Source organism: Vidua chalybeata, chromosome 19 (assembly GCF_026979565.1).
Source record: "Vidua chalybeata isolate OUT-0048 chromosome 19, bVidCha1 merged haplotype, whole genome shotgun sequence".
Classification (NCBI taxonomy): Eukaryota; Metazoa; Chordata; class Aves; order Passeriformes; family Viduidae; genus Vidua; species Vidua chalybeata.
In genome coordinates this window covers 4,311,249-4,331,947 of record NC_071548.1, presented here as the reverse complement: position 1 = coordinate 4,331,947, position 20,699 = coordinate 4,311,249, and the positions used below count along the sequence as shown (strand labels likewise).

The window sequence follows — 20,699 nt, the reverse complement described above, 5'->3', positions numbered from 1 at the left end:
CCCCAGGGCTCAAGGGCTGGCTCTGGGGTGTCCATGTGCAGCTCCCAGCAAAGGCTGGGTCACTCACACACCACTGTCTTGGCTGTGGGAAGGAATCTTTGCATCAAGGGTGAGGGGACACTGGATTGGGCTATGGGGAGAAACTGGGGCCAGAGCTGTCTTTCTTAATCCCCCCCTGGGCACTGCTGAATGCCCAGGGCAGCTCAGGGACTCACTATGCCCTGCAGGCAGCTCCCCCAAGGCTTCTAACCTGAACTCTCAACAAACAATTAACCACAATTCACCAATTAACCATGACTCCTTCTCGTCCTGCAGCTCCCCTGCGCTCTGCAGCCAGCATCGAGCACATCCCAGCCTCGGCACCTGCTGAAGCCCTCAGAAAACAACCCGTGACAGCAACAAACCCACATCACCCAGCTGTCCTCCCGCAGCTCAGGAAGGGCCAGGCTCTGGGCTAAATGCTGGGCCAGGAAGGAAATTTGCCTGTCTGAGGCTGAGCTCTGGGTCGTGGCCAGCAGCCCCAGCTGCGGGCACAGAGTGATCGGGGATCCTGCTCCCAGCCATGGGGTTCTCACGTGCTCTGCAGCTTTCCCATGGATATAAATCCATTAATAAAAGATCAGTGTGCACACAGCTCACTGTAGATGACAGCATTAGAGGCACATTGGCTTCTCCTAAGCACCAGTCTCGTGCTGGGTTTACTTGCTCCGTTTGTGGCAGGGGAAGAGTTGCTTTCGGCATTCAGAGATGACTTGTGTCTGGGAGAAGTAGCAGGGTGAGTTATATTTTTGGTTCTATTTAGCCACAAGAATTTGGGTTTAGAATAAAGAGAAATATTCCTGTTTGCTGCCAAACTGAGGCAGACAATTTCTTGTGCAAGCCTTCGTTTGAGGACTTGGTGTCCTGCTGTAAAAATAAATGCTCTGATGGGAAAAGTCTATCAGGGTGTGCTGATCAGTCATTGGGAGCAGTGGGCTCGCAAACATCAGCTTCAACCTAGCTGGAAAAGCAGCTCCCAAAGCTTTTGCAAATAGGTATTAGACAGAAGGAGACAGGTCTTTGGTTTTTTGGTGAGTGAAGTAGTCAGAGCTGAATCATGGGCACAGCTGTGCTGGCCTCGCCATGGCTGGCATGAATTTTCAGTGCCAAATACACCCAGTGTGTACCCAAACCAGGCTGGTTGCTCCTTCTGAGAGCCAACCACCTCTGACAGCCACAGCAATGGGGGAAGGAGAGAGGCTGATGGTGGGGAAGAAACCTGGGATGTATCTCCTGCCCAGGATGTTCTGGTTGATGTCAGCACCCTCTCCCCATCCTGCAGCTGTAGGGTCCCCTCCCTGCCTCAGGGGTAAGGCCAGACACACGGACAAGAGCTCCCAGCAGCTTGGTTCTCCATACTGAGAATTTCACAAATGTCTATAGCGTCTTCCTAATAGAGTTTTTCCCCGGTAAGATTATAAATTAAGCTTCTTCAACCTCAACTCCTGTTAAACATTTTTCTTTCTTCTTTTTGGCAAAAGAAGTATTATGATCAGGAGGGATAAAAATGGTTTTACCTGGAGCTACCTTCATTTTACAGCAGATTAAAGGCAAGATACAGAGTCAATAATGCCAGGAAGGGGGGTCAGGGGATGAATACAATGCTGTGCTGAAGGCAGCACAGAAAAGATTGGAATCTGAAAAGACAAAAGCTTACCAGGATTGAACCTCAAAAGCAGAATCAGCTCTTCTGGTGATATGAATCACCTGGATTCCCCTGACATGCTGGTATTGCTGTAGAATGGCTTTTATGTATTGATTTAAGGGAAAATAAAGGTCAAGGGCTTAGCTGCAGAGATGCTGTTCAGTCTGGGTGGGCAGAAATGAGCAACAAGGAGGATCTGCAAGGTCAGAAACAGGATGGAGAGAAGCCCCAAGAACGATGGGTACGTGCTGGGGCTATGAGACCCCCAAAGACTGGAGCACAGCCTCACTGAGGGGAGCCCACTGGAGCCCTGATCTGCAGGGTCAGCCCAGGCACAGTCATTCTGGGTTTAGTGAAAATCCAGATTTCAGTCTGAACCTTTCCATCAATAACTCTGAGCTCATCTGGACTAGCACTCAAAACTCCAGAAAGCACAACATGGGCCCAGATGGAAATGGTGCCTGCAAATGTCACAGTGCTGCTGGGACAGGGTCACTGCCCTGCAACCCTGGGTGTGCAAACAGCGCTTGCTAAATCAGCTGCAGGGCAGTGTTGTAGATTTGGGGGGATAAAGGTTTCCTGAGCCATGGAAGGCCAGCCCTCCTCCTGGGGACCTCTGAGAGGGTGGATTTCGTGAGAAATGTTCTTTATTTACTCAGCCAGCCACAGCCAGCAGCTGAGCTCAGAGCGGGTGAGTGCCTGTAGCCAGCGACTGCGCAAGGCTTGCTGGCCATGGCGAGCTGTTTGCTGTTTGCACTGAGATTTGGGATGGTCCCGCAAGGCCTTTGGTGGGTGGGAGTGGGAATTTGCTTAATTCCTTCATTGTGTCCTCTCTGCTGGCCAAAACCACCCTCCACTTCATGAGAAACACAGAAAGGGTGGTGGCAGCCCTCACAGGTCAGGAATGGTGTCACCAGTGTTTTTCCAAGGGATGCTGATGGACATGGTCCCCGCATCGTGGTTCCACTGTTGTGACCCCACTGAGGAGAAGCTGTTTGTTTGAGGAGGAAGGAAGGATTGTGACATCTCTGCTCTTCTTCTTTCCATCTCTGTCCCCACTAAAATACAGTTTGGGAAAAACTAAAAGGGGAAATGAAAGGTTGAGTGGACTACTCCAGCTGGGGGGTGGAGGTGGTGTGGGACCAGCAGTCCCACACAGTCTGGAGGAGGTGGTGAGGCTGTGGGACCTTGCTGGGCCCCGCTCCCCGGGGTTTATCGGACTGTCTGTTTTCATCATTTCTCTCTGAGAAGGGAAGTGGACCACACAGCAGCAGAAAGTCTGGAAATCTGTGAGAGAGGCTGTTCCCAGCACCCTTCCCTCTGCTGTTGCCCCTGTATACAGTTGGCTATGGAGGATGTATGGCTCTGTATTGCTCCAACTCAGTGACATAATGCCTCAGAATTCAATTCCTTCCCAATTAAATTTCTAATCACAGCCAGCATGTGCACTTTCCCAGCTCTGACCTTCTTGTCTCAGTTGCATACGTGGTCTCTCTGACAAACCAAGCAGACCAGGACTGGGGTCATCTCATCTCAACTGCCCTGTCTGCTCCATCCCCTCCACATCAGACCCTTCTGTCTCTCCTCTGCTCCCACTCCTGAGGCATCCTAAGACTGTGTGTGGCCTATAACTTATCCTTTTCACAAAAAAAAAAAAAAAAAAAAAAAGTCAACCAAAAAATGACAGTAGAAGCAAGTAGAGGAAATTGGTTCAAGTTTCTTAACTATCTCATGGAACAAAAATGCTTCATGAGGCTGTTCAGGGAAAGAGAGGGTCAAATGTCCCTCATTAATGCTGATTTACTAAGAGGGCTGGGAAGTGGAAGGGGGAGACAGTCCAGCTGCCTGTCTCAGTGCACAGGGGTCCTGCTCTGGGATCCAGGCTGGGATGGGTGGGCTGGACCCCCAACACAAGACTGGAGTGGTGGGATTACCAGCAGAAGGTACAGTGGGGTGCAGGCTGCTGTGCACCCACACCCAAGGAAGACCCAGCCCACACTTGCATGGTACTGAGGCAGTACAGCTCCCTCGGTTCATGTAGAAGTTTGGAAATTTCATGGCTTTCTGAGGAAAAGAACAGAAGTTGAGTCCATTCAACTCCCAATTAAAACTCCAGAGGAAGTGCAGAGAGGCAGGATGTAATTACCCGTGCTGGAATCCCAGTTTGGAACAGGAGGCAGAGCTCTCCGGATCAAATTAATCCCTGGTGTAACTCTGCCGAAGTTACACCAGGGCTATAATTGGCCTGAAACATTTTAACTATCTCATTTAATGTTATTCATGCTCTGCTGGAGATGAGAATGTTTATCCTAAATGAGGGATTCTAATGCTCTAAAGCAATAATAGAGTGTGAGGCTTATGTGGTTTCTCATTTACAAGGATGCTGGGGAGGCCAGATTGCCACAGAAGATGCAGTAAATCTGGATTCCCCAAATCTTTAGCAATTTCCACAGCTCCCGTGGTGGCTGGCTGTGCCACTGGCCTTCCTGCAGTGTGTTCACCCTCCCCACACCCAGGCTACTTTTCCATCTCTTGGAGATACTGGGGGCTTGTACCCCATACCCAGACAAGGGCAGGAGATGTAAAGTGATATGAGAGGGAATGGAAAGCACTGAGAGAGGCCTTCCAAGATTAAAGCTTCTATAAATCAGCAGCAGTGAGATTTTCCAGGGACAGACTGATTCCTCTGATGCTAAAAGAGGGGATTTCCATCAATGAGGGCGTCTCCCTGAGTCACTCCAGGGAAGCAGCCTCCAGGCTCCTGCAGAAGGAGCAGGGTCAGTGCTGCAGGTAGCTCAGCAAGCACACAGAGCTGGACACCCCACAGACAGTGTTTCCAGCTGCCAGCCCTGGGTTATCCACCAGGATGATCCCAGGATCGTTTGAGCTCCCACGCCAGAAGAGACTTGAGCATGTCCCCTGCAGTGAGAGACAGCAAGCACAGCCCTGCCACCCTCCATGAGGAGCATCCCCCAGGATCCACAATCTATGGTGGCGATGCCATCAGTCAGCCAAGCACACATCCTGCCTCTTGCAAAGCAAAGCCTGCAGGTTACATTCCTCCTTTTTCCCAGCTGTGCTCTGGCTGGTGCCCCCCTGCCAGGGATGCCATTGGGCCCCAAATCTCTGCTGTGTGCCCTGAGTCCCCCCTGACCCAGCCCTGGCAAGTACTACTCGCAGTGGGATCTGCACCACCATTACCAGGCTTTTGGAGATTGCAATTATCTGTCTTTAAATCACACTTCCAATCCCCAAGTTGCTTTTGAGTCAGACCCCTGGTCTTTCCCTCTGCTCTCATGCCAGTGGAAACCACAGAAAAGGCAGATCTGTTTGTTCTGAAGCAATTTTTCAATGCCCTGTAGCTTAGAAGCTCAAGCATTACAATTCATTCCGGCTCCTTTCTGCTCCTCAGAGGATATTAGATCCTTCTTTTGATACTTCCTCACTCTTTGTAGATGTTACCCTAGTTTTAATTTTCAGGGCTTCAAGACTGTTTTTAACAGTGCTGAGCTTTCAAGTTGCTTCCTTCAAACTTTCTCCAGCCATGCTTTCTCAGAGCCTAAATAGCTTTGATTATTCCCAGATGTTTTTGGTTTGTTAACCCCAGAATAGTATTGTGTAACAGCTTGGAAAGAAGACTGGCAGCAGGGGTCCTGAGTTCTCTTTCCTTGTTCACCAAATCACTTCCCAAGCAGGACATCTATGGGATTTCACCTACAGAAGGAATATCATTAGCTGCAAAACTGAAGGTGGCTGAAATCCTCCTGCTGCTAAGGCTAACCCTCTGATGGCATGGCTCATTTTTTTTCAGCCAGTTCCTCCTTATCCTCTGTGCTGAGATTTCCAAGCAGGATGACACGTTGGGCAGCAAATCTACAGAAAAGCCTTTGAGCAGGCATTCCTGAGGCTGCCAGGCTGCACTTAATGGGAAATTGCTCATCTCCAGGCCAGGCTGGGCTCAGGCTGTGGCCACCCCTACTCGCCAGCCACCCGGCTCTGCTCTGCTGGGGCCAAGTTTTCCTTGGCCCAGGAGGATGCGTGCGTATGTCCTGACAGGCCAGAGAGTGGGGAGTGAGGAGTTTTACACGACTGGCTGTGCTCCTAACAAACCTCTGCAGCCCTCCTGACCCCAGCAACCCTGCCGCTCCCATGTTTGAGCCATTGCATTGCTAAACACTCATAATAAACATCCCCATTCCCATTAGAAGAGAGCCAGGGTGTATCTGATCTGGCAAGAGATTCTTCTCAACCATCCATAAATCTTCCCAAGATCACCCCAAATTCCCCATATTTCTTGGTGCCTCCACCCACTCTGCTGGATCCTTGCACTTCCCTTTCTCAGCCCCGTGCTCAGCTCAGTGAAGCCCAAGGTTCCTGGGAAGGATGTGAATACATCCCATGGCATCTGCATCCCATATGCAGAGGACCACACCTAGGCAGGGCAAGGAGCAGCAAAAGAAAGAGGAAAACAAGAAGAGAAAAAGAATAAAAGCATTAAGAGAGAATATTTTTTTAGCTGAGGGACAAACCAACCTATCCTGGCATGTCCCCATGACAGTGGTGTGGTACCCAGCCTTGCCACCTTGTACCAGCTGCAGCTGGAAAAGCAGGTGAGAGACAAACCACCACTATTCAGCCCTGGGACAGCCAAACTGACCTGCTGTAGGAAGACCCTGCCCCAAGGAAGATACCCATGCCTCTGCCTGGGATGCTGAGTGTCTCAAAAACCCATTTCCATCCCAGCTGGGCACAGCTTGTGCTGAGTAGATGTGCCTCAGGCCAGCCCTGTGTGAGCTGGTGGGACCAGGGCTGCACCCAGAGCTGCTCAGGAGAGCAGGGAGGAGGGAGGAGGATCAGCAAGACAAGCTGTGAGTGAAGAGTGTCAGTGCTTGGAAAGTGCAACCAATTTGCTTTTAGTACAGTTCATGCCTCTCCAACAGTGCCTAGAATAACAAATTCCTTCCATCCTCCAAGCCTGAATGCTGGAGGAAGCTGCTGAGAAACTTAATTGATTAGCTGGATGCGTGCACAGAAAAAAATTGCTCAGCATCAAGGAAATCACTGTCTTGACAGTTAATGCAGATGCTGGTGGAAGATTAGAAAGACCAGCTGCAGCTTTTTATCACAAAACCCCTTCTTTTAGTCTGAGAACAAGGCAATATGTGTTTTGATGGGATGACCCATTTTGCAGTGGTGCTGAGGGGCTGGAGTATCAGGGCTGTGTCCCCAAACTGCACCCACCCAGGGCTCACTGGACCCATTACCAGTCCTGGCATCTTCAGCTGCTGGAGGGAAAGGAGACAAGTTTTGGGCTCCTCTCACCCCACTCTCCAGCCCCAGAGGTTCCTATCAACCCTGGCAGCCTCTGAGCAGCAGGAAGAGATGCCCTGAGAGCAATTTCAGCATCGAGAGTGCAGAGGACAGAGCTGAGCACAGCTGGAGGAGCTGAGTTTCCAGGTGCCTCACAGCATCCTCTCTAGCCCTTGCAGAACATCTCCCCGTCTCAGTCCCTGCCGAGTCTTGTTGCTTTGCTCTCAGCATCTCCAGCTCTACCCCGCCTGCCACAAGGTCACCACACAGGATTGCTTTCTCCATTTGGCAAAAGAAAACAGGAAGCCAAAGGCCTGCAGGGGCTGTGAACTTGCCTGTCATGTTCTCTGACAGTACCAAAACCTTTTGCTGCTTGTGTTTTTCCCAAACTGTCGCTGCTTGTCACACCCCTTGTTTAAACCTCTGATCTTGAAAGCTTTCCTGAGCCCTCAGCAAAACAAATGGAGAGAGCATGGTCTGTTCTCCACAGGGATCAGACACCACCTCAAAAGCAATGAGACTGACAGTGTCAAAGCTTCCCAGAGCAGCAACAGGCAGAGCCAAGCGTGCATGCCTGTGCTCCAGGGCTGCCAGAGGTGGGAGGAAGCAGCCTGCTAACCCCAGCTTCTTCCTCTCCCTCAAGCTACTCAGCTCCTGAGGTATTTGGCTCAGAGAAGGATAAAAGAGGAATGAAAGGGCTCAGCCCTCCTGTTTGCTCTCTGCTGAGCAGAACTGCTCTCCTGTCCCCCGTTTCCCCTGTTGCTGCTATTTGACCTGAGCAGCCCAGAGGCATCTTAGTCACGGTGCATTCCTAGCACAGCATCGGTTTTCTGGAGCAAAATGGGAACAGCTGCCAAGAAACAAATCTTCCTCTGACGCCTGGCACTTTTCATGGGTGGAACAAAACTTCTTGAAACCCCAGGGGAAAAACCACCAGATCTCAGCCACAGTAAACTTCATCCCACTCCAGCCCATCCCCTCCAGGGATTTTGCAGCATGAGGGGGCTCAGACAGAGACTAATGAACATTGTGATCACATCCATACAGCACCACTTTGAGAGCTTTGAGTGAAAGAGGAGGTGAAGAGAGAGCTGCTCTTTAGCTGAAAGCAGTGCTGTGGGGAGCAGTGCACTCTGGCTGAACCCCCCAGCATTCAAGTCCAGCCGTGTCCGATGTCCTCCTACCTGCCCAGGTCTGTTGTCACTACTGTAACCGGGCAGGGTAGAGGCAGGTAGGTGGTGCTGATATGGAGCACATTAAGTTCACACTTGGCTTGCTGTGAAAGAGTTTTTGAGGCTTGTCAGGGCTAAGAGAAGTTTGTCCCCAAGTGCTGTGAGGAAATTGGTGCTATCAGAGTCAGCCTGACGAGGAGGGAAGCACACAAGGGGTTGCATGGGCTGAGTGTGGATTGCATGTGGAGGTATTTGTGTCCATGGGATTTCTGTGTGCTCAAATAGCAGAGCTCCCAGATGAACACAACCCTTTCCCCATGAAGGTTAGTATCTCTCCCAGGTGTTAACCAGATGTGGGATAGAGCCTGCAATAGTCTCCCTGCCATGCTCACCAATTTCTTCACAGATTGCTGTGGTTTGGCAGGGTTGGGAGCAGGGAGATAGTCAGAGATAGAGAATTTTAGAAGAAAATTGAGAAGTGTCTCTGGAGGCCTGGAACCTGCTGAGACATACAAGCAGCCTCAAAGCACATGGCTTCTTGCCCCTTTCAGCTGAAGGAACAGCACTTGGTCTGTGTTCGCTCACATGTTGAATGTGATAGATGGAATAAGGACAGAAATATTGGCAAGTCAGTTTCTTGGAGGGCTTATGCCAGCTGACACCTGCTCCTTGCTGATAACAGAGTTCCACCCTCAGTCATGGTGCAGAAGGCAGCCTTCATACAATATGAAGGCAATATGTTTTTCTTGTTCACTCTGATTGAGACTGAGGCTTATCTTGAAATCATCCACTGCAGTTAGTGCTCAGCAGTCTCAGTCTGACAGAAATGGGTCTGATGGAGGTTCAGCTTCACCTTCTCAGTGATCATTTTAGCAGAATATGCAGGAGCAGGCTCAGTTAGCAGCACCTCTAGTTCACTCAGATCAGGGCAGCTTCTCTGACCATGAGGATTTTTAGGCATGGAGCATGTAGGGTTCACAGCTAGGACAGGTACAGCGCTGATCTGCTAAAGCCTAAGGCAGCAACACCAGGTTAGCCCCACTTGAGATGCATTAAGGTTTCCTGTGAAGGTAACATGAAGTTCACATTGCAACACGCATCACCTCCCTGCTCACTGAGGTTCCTGGGAGATTTCCAGGAGTGCTTCAGAGAGACTGGAGCTGCTCATTGCAGGCAAGTCAAGACAGTGCTTTAGCTTGTAAGCTGGAGATGACAGAGAAGCCCAATCCTTGAAAAATCAAGAATTCCTTTGTGAACCAGGCTTTCAGGCCAGGTTTACACAGCCAGTTCCAACAAGCCTAGACTGCAGCTTCTCCTTCTGTTTCTTGGCTAGCCCAGGCCGTTCTGCTACAACAACACAAGCAAAGTCCACTGTCACAAACACCATCTGCTGAAGAGGAGGAAGGTTTCACACTGTGTCAGTCTCTTTTATCTCAGTGTAGGCTCTGCACAGGAGCTGGCTGAAGTTAGAAAAGCAAAGGAGACCCCAGCAACAGCTTTTCCTGGTGCTGTCTGTGGGCAGTTACTGATTTGAGTAGAAGAGGACTCCAGGGAGGCAGGACAGCACACAAGCAGCTGGTGCATCACATCACTCTTCAGGCTTTGGTTAAAAATAGCATCAGAGTTTTCCCCCCAAACTACATGAAGTCCCAGGCAACAGGAGCAGCCCTGCTCAAGAGCTAAGCCAGCGCAGCTGAGCTCAGTCTTTTTGTTTTGGATCAGGTCACTTCAGAAACAGAAGCAGCAAGAGCCAGGCTGGGACAGGCTGTATGAGGAACCATCATTTACATCCTCCTCCCATATCTACAGAGGAACAGCCACCCACACCTCAGCAGTAGCAAGGCTTCTTTAGCCACCCAACAGGTACTTGAGCTTCTCTGGAAACAGCATCTTCAGATCACAGCCCAGCAGCATTGTCAGACTGAACAGCTGAGGCAGGAATGTCATTCTAGAGGCTGTAGGGCAAATACAGGAGAGCACATTTCTGTAGCACTACAGGTTGCACACCCTGGACAAAGCAACTCAGAGCAGAGAGCAGCCACCCAGCCCTGGGTGCTGAGGGTAATTATACCCCACAGCTGGGCATGGGGCTGAGCAGGATTGGGCCAGAAGGACACCAGGGCAACACAACACTGACCAGGAGCACAAAGTCCTTCCCTGGCTGGACAGGAGCAGAGCAGGTAGGACTGGGCAGAAGCAAGCCTTAACTGGGTGCTGGGGACAAGCTGAGACCTCAGGCAAGTTTGTGGGGAGTACAATCCTCCTCTGCTCCCCAGAGACCTGTTTCTCATATGTCTTCCTCATGGATGACTCCTCTTTTTCCCAGTCCAAAGCCTCCCTCATGCTGAGCAGGATGCCCTCCTTTTCCCTGAGAGCCCACACAGATGATGGTCCTGCTCCAGGACCAATGCTCCAGGGTTTGGGATCTGGGACCCAGGACAGCAGATCTGCAGGGAGGCTGTAGAACAGACATGGATCTCCAGCAGCCCACAATGCCCAGTGCTTCAGATCAACTCCTTCTCATCCTGGAGCCAAACAAGGATGCAGCTCCAGCTCTTCAACAGCAAAAACCTGAATTAGTTGAAGTCATGGTGCCAGCTGTGTATTTAAACAGGAATTTCATAGTGCTTCTGCTGTGGTAATGCAGCAGGTGCTGGCAGTGCTGCTAAGACAGATGAGGAAGGAAGGGCAGTGGGCTGGACCTGGGAGAGGTGCTCAGGGAACAGGGGGGCTCCTGATTCCTGCCTTGCTCACATGTGGGAAAGGTACCCCAGCAGTCAGCCAGCTCATAGCACCTTACTACTTTGAGCTCCCTGGCTCCTGCTGAGCTTTGGCCACCACAAATCTTAGGTCTGGGAAGGAAAACATCACTGGGAGCAAGTACTCACAGCCACGGACTCCTGGCTGAGGTGCCCTGGCCATGAACTGGGATCCTATGGCATGAGGCCCTGACCAAACACAGACATCAAAGGTGGGGCTCATGCCAAATTGCAGCCTCTTGAAAGAAGATGTTTGAGAAGTGATTATGAATTTGGAGTCTCCCAAAGCGGCCTAGCAGCTGGATCTTCAGGATGAGTAAAACCCTGCCAAAAATTAAGATCTGTTTTTGCAAAGCTGAAACAGCAAACTTGTTTGTCTTTCCTCCTTCCCCTCACAACCACGTTGTTTTAAACATTTACAGAGACCTTTATACTGTTTAAATAATGATTGGGGTGGAAGGGGGTTGTTTCCAGTTTTTTTGCCAGCTGCTCCAAGTCAGCAGCACTTCACATGCAACTTCTGGAAAACCAGGTGCTGCTGTTTGTGACAGTACCACCCACGCTGTCCTGACTCCCCCTGCCTCACCTTGCCTGCCCCACAGCTACTCCAGCAGAAGGGACCCCCGTGACCCCCCTAAACCTCAGTCCTGACGCCCCCTAGAAGAAGGGGTTACCCTGAGACCTGCTGCAGCAGTTCCCTCCTCTGCAGTGTGCTGGGTGCAGCGTCTGGTTTGTGGGATAAAGGGGCGTATGTCCAGCTCCCCACACACACCCCAAGCCCCCAGCAGCGCTTCCGAGGCAGCCACGGCGGGGCTTTCTCCCGCTGACCTTGGGAGGAGAGGTGGAGGAGGATGCCGGAGCAGCTGAGCGCTCCCGTAGCCGAGCACAAGCGCTACGGAAGATTAGCCGTCTCCCGCGGAGCGTGTTCTCCCGCCCACCTCCCTCAGCAGCGAGGAGGTGACAGCTGAGGAAAGAGAGGAGAGCACTCGAGAAGTGCAGGGGGGAGACGGCTAAAGACAGACCGACCTTGCAGCAACAGCACCGCAGCCGTGTGCTGGTAGCTTGATCAGAAAGAAAGGCATGTGAGCCTCTCTCTTGTAGGCAGGCCTCCAGGAATCTGGGGGTTGTGTTGGGCCAACTGAGCTTTATTTGCAACCTGTGGGGAAAGGGAGCGAGGAAGGCTGTCCAGGAGAGCTGGAGGCTTTCTGCAGGATGTTTGGATTGAGTGAAAGGACAGAGAAGTGAATATGAGACATGCTGTGGAAGCAGGATGTGGGATAGAGAAAATGTTTATACAGTCAGACTCAGGCTAATCCATGGGAGGCTTTAGAGACCATAAAAGCCATCTGCAAGTGGATAGATCACATTCTGGAGGAAAACAATGGTTTAAAACAACACTACTCTCTTTGATCTACTCTGAAGAAATCACACTTGTGAGCCTGAAGACAAGGCTAGGATAAGCAGATCCATGAGTTCTGCCCTTACAGTGAGGGTTGACAGCAAAGGCCATTTATGGTCTCTTCCTGTACAGGAACTTGGGGCCACCAAACAAAACCACCAGGAGCCAGACATGGAGCAAACAAAAGGAAGCTGGTCCTCTCCTCCCCACAGGAGGGAATGGTTGTTACAGATTCACTGAGCAAGTTCGTGGGAAACAAAGTTACTGAAATCTCTGTTCCAGAGAAAAGAGAAGAGAAGAGAAGAGAAGAGAAGAGAAGAGAAGAGAAGAGAAGAGAAGAGAAGAGAAGAGAAGAGAAGAGAAAGAGAAGAGAAAGAGAAGAGAAAGAGAAGAGAAAGAGAAGAGAAAGAGAAGAGAAAGAGAAGAGAAAGAGAAGAGAAGAGAAAGAGAAGAGAAGAGAAAGAGAAGAGAAAGAGAAGAGAAAGAGAAGAGAAAGAGAAGAGAAAGAGAAGAGAAAGAGAAGAGAAAGAGTCATTAGCAGGGGCAGTGAACTGACCTCTAGCTCTCAGAATCTGCACCCCTCAAGTGGTTGGTGGCTGGAAAGGTGCTGGGAGATGTATCGTAAGTAATCACTGCTCCTGCATTCCCTAAGTATTCATTTTGGACATCTCTTGGAAAAATGACATGAGTCTGGGTGGCCCTTGGTCTGATGCCCTGCAGCAGGGCTCCTTCAAGCAGATGTTACTGGGAAACTGCTCAAGAAATCTTTTTACAGGCAGCAGGAAGAATAACCACTGTCCTTTAAACAGCTGCCCTCTGTCATCTTGAAAAGCCTCAGCTTACCTTCAGACTTGGTCAAATTAGGCATTTGGCCTGCTTTCCCTGCACAAGGGCAAGAAAAATTAACCAAAAGGTCCTGAAATAATATGACCTTTCATCATTTAAACACGTTTTTTTTCCCATTAAGCAATGAAAGCAGCAGAGATGCTATTCTCAAAAGAACCTCAAAACAATTATCTCCTTCCTCTGGAATAAATGGTGGGAAGCAAGAGGTGAGCTGGAGATATGGCATTTGCAATTCTCCTTTTTCCATCTGCACAGGAAGAAATGTTGATTTGCATTATGTTCTGACACAACTGCTTGACCTCAGTGCAGTTTATGCTAATTACTTGCAAGAAAATGCTTGTTTGCTCCATGCATGCCCAGCATATTTCTGGTATCTGAGCCTGATAGATGAAATATTGCTCCCAGCACAGTGCAGATGGGGATGGCTAAACCAATGGCTGGTTGGCCAAGGTAATCCAAGCAAACACAAACACTGCAATAAAAGAGGGCCTGAGAAGTTTCCCATTCATATTGCCTGGGTATTTTTATACCAACTCACTCCCTTTCTGCTTACCGTGCTGTAATTGCTCAGGCTGACACAGAAAATAGGGAGAGGATTCATCTCTTTGCCCAAAGCAAGGACAACTCTCCTTCCCTTGCTCATCTAACTTGGCCTAAAAGGAAATCTCTCTCCTGGTCTCAGTAGCTTTACAATGTTAAAGTTTTCCTGCTAGCTTTGGGAGCATTTGTGTAGCTGTACACATCTTCTATCTCCAGGTATGCTCAGAGGGTGTCTGTTTCAATTAAACATGCTCATCCATGAAGAAACTGGATTCCTGCTGCTACTGTTCAACAAATGCATCAGTCTGGCCCCAGGATTTATCTGTGCATGCACTGCCATTGGAACATTTTGTGTGTGTTCTCTGCTCTGGTTGCTTCTCCAAGGAGCTGGGAACAGAATCTGGCTGGCTCTGACAAGATGGTCACTTTGCCTGGCTGGGACACAGACCTGAAGGATCAAAAGTGTTGATCAGCTTGTCTCCATCCCACTGACACAATCTTCTCAAGATCCATTCTGTGCTGCACTCAAAAAACAGTACCTTGAAACTGGCTTTATTGTACTGTGCTCAAAACTCAGTTGAGAAACAGGGGAAGAAGCAGGAGGAACAGCTGAGTGAACGGAGCTGCAATTCCTTCTGCACCATGAGGAGAAAGGGGAACATTTTCTTTTCTCAACCTGCAGAATCCATGCCAGAGAAGCCACCCCTTGTTTGCACAGATATTCTGTAAGCATAAAGCTCTTGTTATTCAGTGCACAGGCCTCCAGTTACAGCAGAGCATTCCTGAGCCTGCTGAAGTTCTACATAAGCACACGAGACATGCTGAGAAATGGGCTTAGGTTTAAACGTGTATTTAATATTAAATGAAGGCTTAAGAGCTTTGCTGCCTGGAGCAGGGAAGGATGTTTTGTTTGCAGCGTGCCTTGTCCTGTGTGGGAAGACATTGCTTGTCTGCTGCTGAGCTCCAAAGAGCCTTTCTGCCATTTCAGGGGGCTGATTTGAAGCAACTGACACCAGGATTTAGGACCTTGTGGCAGGCTTTTTTTTTTTTTTTTTTTTTTTTTTCTAATAGTACAGATCTTTTGTCTCTGAAGTCTGGCACTTGAAATACCAGCAAGCAATCTCCACCCAAAGGGACTGTTTTTTGTTGGGCACCCAGCATTTCTGACAGAAACAAGCATCAATCCCTGCACCTCAGCATCTCCTCGTGCTCTGTACATTGAAGCCTGGCAGGGGGCTGGGGTCTGCCAGGGGGGGAACTGCCTTTTAATGGGTTCAAACACCCTGACTGCTTCCCCCTGGCCATATGTCAAAGATAACCACAGCAAAGCGTCTCTGAACCCCCAGATGTTTTTTTTTTCTCCAGGCTTTGTGGAGCCCTGTCTGCAGGGTGGGACCAGGGCAGGCAGAGGGGAAATCGGGAGGAAATTAAATTACTGTCAATAAGCATGGAGAGTTTCTCCCTGGAGGGATTTACAGGCAGCTAAGAGAAGAAATTGGTGGAAAACTGAGAGATGACTTTGTCCTTCAATCTGAGCATGGGATCAAAGCCCAGCCGAAGATGGAGTGGTTCTGTCATTGATTTCCATTTGTTTTTCCATCCTTCCCTCCTCTGTCAGATACTGATCTCTCATGATTTGTGGGAGGAAGCAATCCCCTCCAAATCCTCTGCAGCAGCCCCCAAAAGTTCACGTGTAGAAGATCTACGTGCCCTTTTCATAGCTTTTCTAACTTGTTCAACCTTTCAGAGACTGGAGCAAGAAAATACCATAACTGATGGAGATTGGCCACAGGAAATCTATCCAAATTATGTCCAAACTGCCCTTGGGAGCAGCACTGCAGCTGCCCGAGGAAGGAGAGTGTGCTCAAACACAAGCCTCAGACCAGGCTGTAACTTCCCTCACATCTCGGAAGGTTCACAGACCCTCAGAAAAGCCACCACATCCTGGTGACTTCGGGGATGCTCGGCCTTATCCTGCAGCTCCCAGTGAAGGTTCCATGCTGGAGATCTGTGGGACATGGTCGCCCTCTAAAGGGAAGAGCTGAGAAAATTCAATTAATTCCCATACAGGCAAAGTTGCAAAGAATTAGGAAAGCATGGGCATGGGCGAGGCAATGGCTTTCCCTTTTCACCCAGCGTCTTTGTTCTGACTCCAAGACATCCTTGGAACCATTATCCGTGCACTGCAAACATGAATTATTACTGCACACTTAGCTCATGCTGTTCTCTTGAGTTTTAATTGTTGAGTCCATTCATTATTTGCTACCTAGCAGAGCTTATCCTTTTATAGGCACACACGGGCTCTGTAGGCTGAGCGGCTTCCACCCAAAAATCCAGATAGTGGCAAATCCCTCAGCACATCCAAGTTACATCTTTTCTCCTTCTGGGATCTGACCTCTGCTTAAAGGGGATTTTAGTTGTTTTGTTTTTTAAAACTTGTCTCCCTTGGGGCCTTGAAGGGCTAATTCTAGTTGATTTAGATGGGTTATATTTGCTTATTTAGGAAGCTGAAAGCATCCAGGCAGATCGCCAGCCAAATCTTCACAGAGCAAAGGCTGCTTCAATGAAGGCTGTGTTAATTACTGCTGTTCTCTACCATCATCTGCCCTCCTACCAGGCCAAACACTCCTTCCACAGGCTCCTGTGGGCCAGGGAGACTCTTGTGTCCTCATGGCAGAGCCCAGGACTCTCTGCAGGCGGCTCTTCCCAGCATTTGGGGTTTCTGCATCCAGGGGGGCACAGAGGGCTGGGGAACACCACAGCCAGCTGCTGGTGTTGGAAGCAGCTTATTTACAACAGCACCCTTGTATCTCTCTGCAGCTTTCTTGCACTTTTGTTTTTAAAGCCTCCTGCAGCCTGTGGACTTTTTGAAAGAAGCTTGAAGAAGTAGCACGGGCCGTTCTGGAGAGCAAAGGCCACGTGGGGATTTGGCAACTGTCCATGAGCACACCTCTGATCCAAACACCCCAGGGGACCACGAATCCTGCGCTTCCCAGACATTTCAGGGGTGACGTTGGTACTCAGACTTGGCTGCTTTCAGGTTGGTTTATTGGCCTTCCATTCCCATTCACTCCAGCTCTTTACCACAAGGATGGATAAGCCTTCGGGGCAAGAAAGTAGACATCAGCAGTTCTTATGTTTCTTCTCCTTGTTTCTGTTTGCATTTTGTTGACTTCATACACAAGCTAAATAGAATCCTCCATGGTTTCATATGTAAGTTATAATTTAATTTATATTTTCATATATAAGCTAAATAGGATCCTGTGGATGTCACATCAGGTTTTAACAGCAAAGGACAATCACAGCACATCCTGGAAGCATCACACATTCAAAGTGTGGTACATATATTTACAAACTAATCTTTGACTAATCCCCGATTTCCAGCTAATTAGCCCCTTCCTCCATGAGTTAATAATGCGTGTTCAGCCTTTTGAAGCATTCGGCCTACTAAGAACAATTACACGTGTTTCCCTAATGAACAGGGTACATGAAGAATTAGTAAATAATTAGCAAATACCATTAAAGAGTGGGATGAGGGAGGCAGGAGCGGTCTTTACTCCTGAGGGACGGGACTACGCTTCCCGTCAGCCCCCGCGCTCATCGGGGGCCGAACTACAGTTCCCATGCGCCCTCACGGAGCAGGACTACCGTTCCCATGAGCCCCCGCGGCCGCCCCGCTCCCCGCTGTTTCTGAAAGAGCATGGCGGCGGAGCTGCGTGTGGTGAGTGGGCCCGGCCGCCATCGGCCGCCATCCGCGGGCACGGCGGCCTCGAGGGGCGCGGGGACGGGCGGACGGTGTGCGGGGAACTCCCGTGCGCTGCCGGGACCGTCCGCAGGGCTGCGGCGAGGGCTCGAGGGCTGCATGGTGGGGCGTGATAGTGGCCGCCCCGCCCGCCATGGTGGATGGAGAGAGCAAGGCCGGGGGCTCTGGGTCCCGCGGGCTCCGGCCCTGCCGGGAGGGGCTGCGCCAGGAACCGCGGGCTGGCCCGAGCCGTGCTTAGCGTTTTATGGGCAGCGGGGGCGGCGCTGGCGGGGCTGTCTCCCAGCACCCCGAGGCGGGCGGTCAGCGGGCCGAGACCCCGCGCACCGGTGGGGCCGGGGAGCCACGTGTACCCGCAGGCGTAGGGCTACCCTGGTGAGGAGCGCGGCAGCCACGAGGGCAAGAACGGATTTGCGATTTGGGATGGTCCTCTACTCTTCAGCTGTTCTGAAAGCTGAGCTAGTGATGATAAAAGTTATCCCTGTCTGAATTTGATCTTTCCTCTGTGGAAGCGGAACTCTGAGGCTCAGTGTTAGAGACACAAAGGTAAAGGAATGATTTATTACCTGAACTAACTCTGTCCCCTTTCTCGGTTTCAGAGCATGACACCGTGTCAAGAAGGGGTGAAAACACTCCCCTGGCTGGGGAGCTGATTTACCCACAGTGCACCTTCACAATGGTGAGAAACAGCAGCATCTGTCTTGGCATAGTCTGAGGATTTTTCCTCCTCTTGAGGGGTTATGGAAGAAAAACTTGCTCTGCTGTCTCAAATTATACCCTCCTGCGTTCCTGGGGCTCCTGGGAGGGGATATAAAAGCCAAACGGCTTCATGAATGTAATTAAGCCAATAAAGGCTGTAGCTTTGTCACAGCTGCTACCCCAGTGCGCTGCCCTTTGCTGCCATGGAGCACAAGCTGAAAAGCAGCACGGATTGAATGGGAATTTTACTGGTGTTGGTGCCCAGCAGAGCACCTGCTTGTCAGCGTGGTCAGAGATGAGCCAGAGTAGAAGGATTAGAGGTAGGAGGGATTGGATGACAGCCTATTATGGAGACACTTGACACAGCTCATCTCATAACTGTGTCTGTCACAGAAATAGACCTAGTGACAGAATAATTGCTCTGTTTGCCTGCCTGGAGGTGCTCTGGGACAGTTTCAAACTTGCATCAGGTTGCTGGGGCTGGGGAGGTGCAGCTCACCTGCCCCAAAGGGTCATCCTGTGGAGGACACGCCCTGAGGAATCTTTCACTTGAGGGGATGTGGCTGTCCCAGGTCTGATAAATGCATTTCTTAAGATAAACCCATAGACAAATTATACCATGGATGGATGTGCAGGGAGCGAGTTGGGCTGGGAGGTTTCTGGAAGATGAGAAGAATGTCAGGTTGGAACAGCTTAAAAGGGTCCAAACCACCGATGTCTCAGAGCTGGTGGGGTTTTTCCCTAAGCAAGGATTTAAATAGCATCCACTTCTCAAAGTTTCTTGTCTGTGAATGAGACAGCCCCCTGGCAAACATGCTCCTCTGTGTCTTGAGGGACAGGTTTCTGCTCTGCTAAGAGACAAAAGTTGCCTATCTTCAAATGGAGAATTTCTGTCTAATTCTTGCTCTGTGATCCAGTGCTGGGGTTTTTTTCAGGTGGGGTGAGGAAAAGATGACCAACTTTACTTAAAGTACTTTTGCTAACAGTGTTCATTGTAACTTTGTACTTAGGAGGAAATGGCCCTGCAGAATCCTGGGGCTGCTGTTGCCCAAAGACAGCTTTGGCCAGAGGGCAGCTGCTATGTTTGGCTTCAGGCTGGTAAGAGAATTGAATTCTTCAGTATTGTGTGTTGTTTGTTTTTAATTCATTAATTACATGCCAGGCCTGTGGGCACATTGAGTCACCTGGTGAGCCTAATTTCTGAAGGTTTACCAGGAAAAATCCCAGGGAGAGCAGCTTTGTATCTGTACTGTGTGTGGTTCTGGGGAACATGAGGGGTGGGACAGACACTGAGCCTGTGATGTGCTGTTATCCCTGTCTGACACTCAGCTTGAGGAGGAAAATGTCCACTGAGGCTCAGGTACTTCCCTTAGTGGATCCCCTGCCCCTCACTCCACAGGTGTGAGTGGCACCAGCATGACAGAATCTGTCCCCTGTCCTGCCACCCTGTGCTGTGTGACAGCAGCCAGGTGCAGACACAGCTGCAGAGCTGCTGTTGTCATAGCACAGTTTAGAGCTGCAAAGAGCTTTCAAGTTCCTTGTGCAAACAGTGACAGGTTGAAGGGCAGATAAGAAATGCATTTTTTCTCTTCCTTGATGTACAGTCACTGAACACACAGGCTGGAACAGCACTTTGTCTTGGGCAGCTGACAGCTGCCTTCTGCTAAATGATTTTATGCTTTATTGAGCAGAATTTCGTTTTGTTTGCAGAAGGTCAGTAACAGCTTCTGACAGGCTGGCAGAGCTGGTGACAGGGAGTGTCCTCAGGATTGTGAAAGGGGACGGAATGGCACACAAATCAGGCACCTTGGGTGCTCTGACAGCACAGCTGTCTCCCAGGCAGGATCAGGCACTGCGACAAGCACCTGGAGCTTTTGGCTTCCAAGGTATAACAGGGAAAAGAAAGTGGAGAGGCAGCCTGATGATAAATGGGAAAAGAGCTATTCAGTGCTTTGAGATCAGAAGGGCAGGAATTGTTTCAGAATGGACTTTTTTGGAAAACAGTTACAGCCTTGGTTTGTGGTTTCTCACAGATCTAGAAGGAAGATTGTTCTGGACGGGATGTCACAAATGACTGCTGATATGTCATGTGAAATGGCCACCTGTGTGTAGCCACAGGCTCCTCACTGCTCAGTGCTTGCTGCAGCCACACCATGGGTAAGGGACCACTAAAACCAAAAAGGATTTGGGTACTAGTGCCATTGGCCTGGGTGGGAGCAAGGTTTTGTCTCCTGAGACCTGTACTCCAGGTTAAATAGTGCAAATCAGGAACTTTTCAGCTGCTCTGATACTGTTGTTTTTTTTTTTTTGTCACCAGGACCTAATCTACAGTTGGCTGGTGGAAAAAGTGCTTCCCTGCTTTCTTCTGTTCCAGAATAAAATAAGTTGTGGAAAATCTTATGAGTCAAAGTTGGGTTTTATTTGGTTATTTCTGTAAAGGCTGGAGTCCATGCTCTTAAAGGTGTTTCCTAACTGTAATGATTCTGATTCTTCTTGGACAGGAATGGTTTTGTGCAGGTATGAAGGATTT

The 20,699-nt window shown here is 49.9% G+C and overlaps 1 long non-coding RNA gene and 1 other non-coding gene across 3 annotated transcripts; both read left to right on the top strand.

Moving 5' to 3' along the window:
- Positions 1–685: 685 nt before the first annotated feature.
- Positions 686–20,564, top strand: LOC128797707 (uncharacterized). 2 transcript variants are annotated; one of them, XR_008434216.1, is made up of 6 exons: positions 686–775; positions 16,556–16,750; positions 18,070–18,149; positions 19,180–19,267; positions 20,203–20,326; positions 20,487–20,564. It is a non-coding gene; the product is annotated as an uncharacterized LOC128797707 (long non-coding RNA). The 2 variants fall into 2 exon arrangements; XR_008434215.1 differs by lacking the exons at positions 686–775; positions 16,556–16,750 and adding an exon at positions 17,375–17,431.
- On the top strand, positions 17,925–18,000 carry LOC128797884 (small nucleolar RNA R38). The gene has a single exon (XR_008434270.1). It is a non-coding gene; the product is annotated as a small nucleolar RNA R38 (small nucleolar RNA).
- Positions 20,565–20,699: the final 135 nt, after the last annotated feature.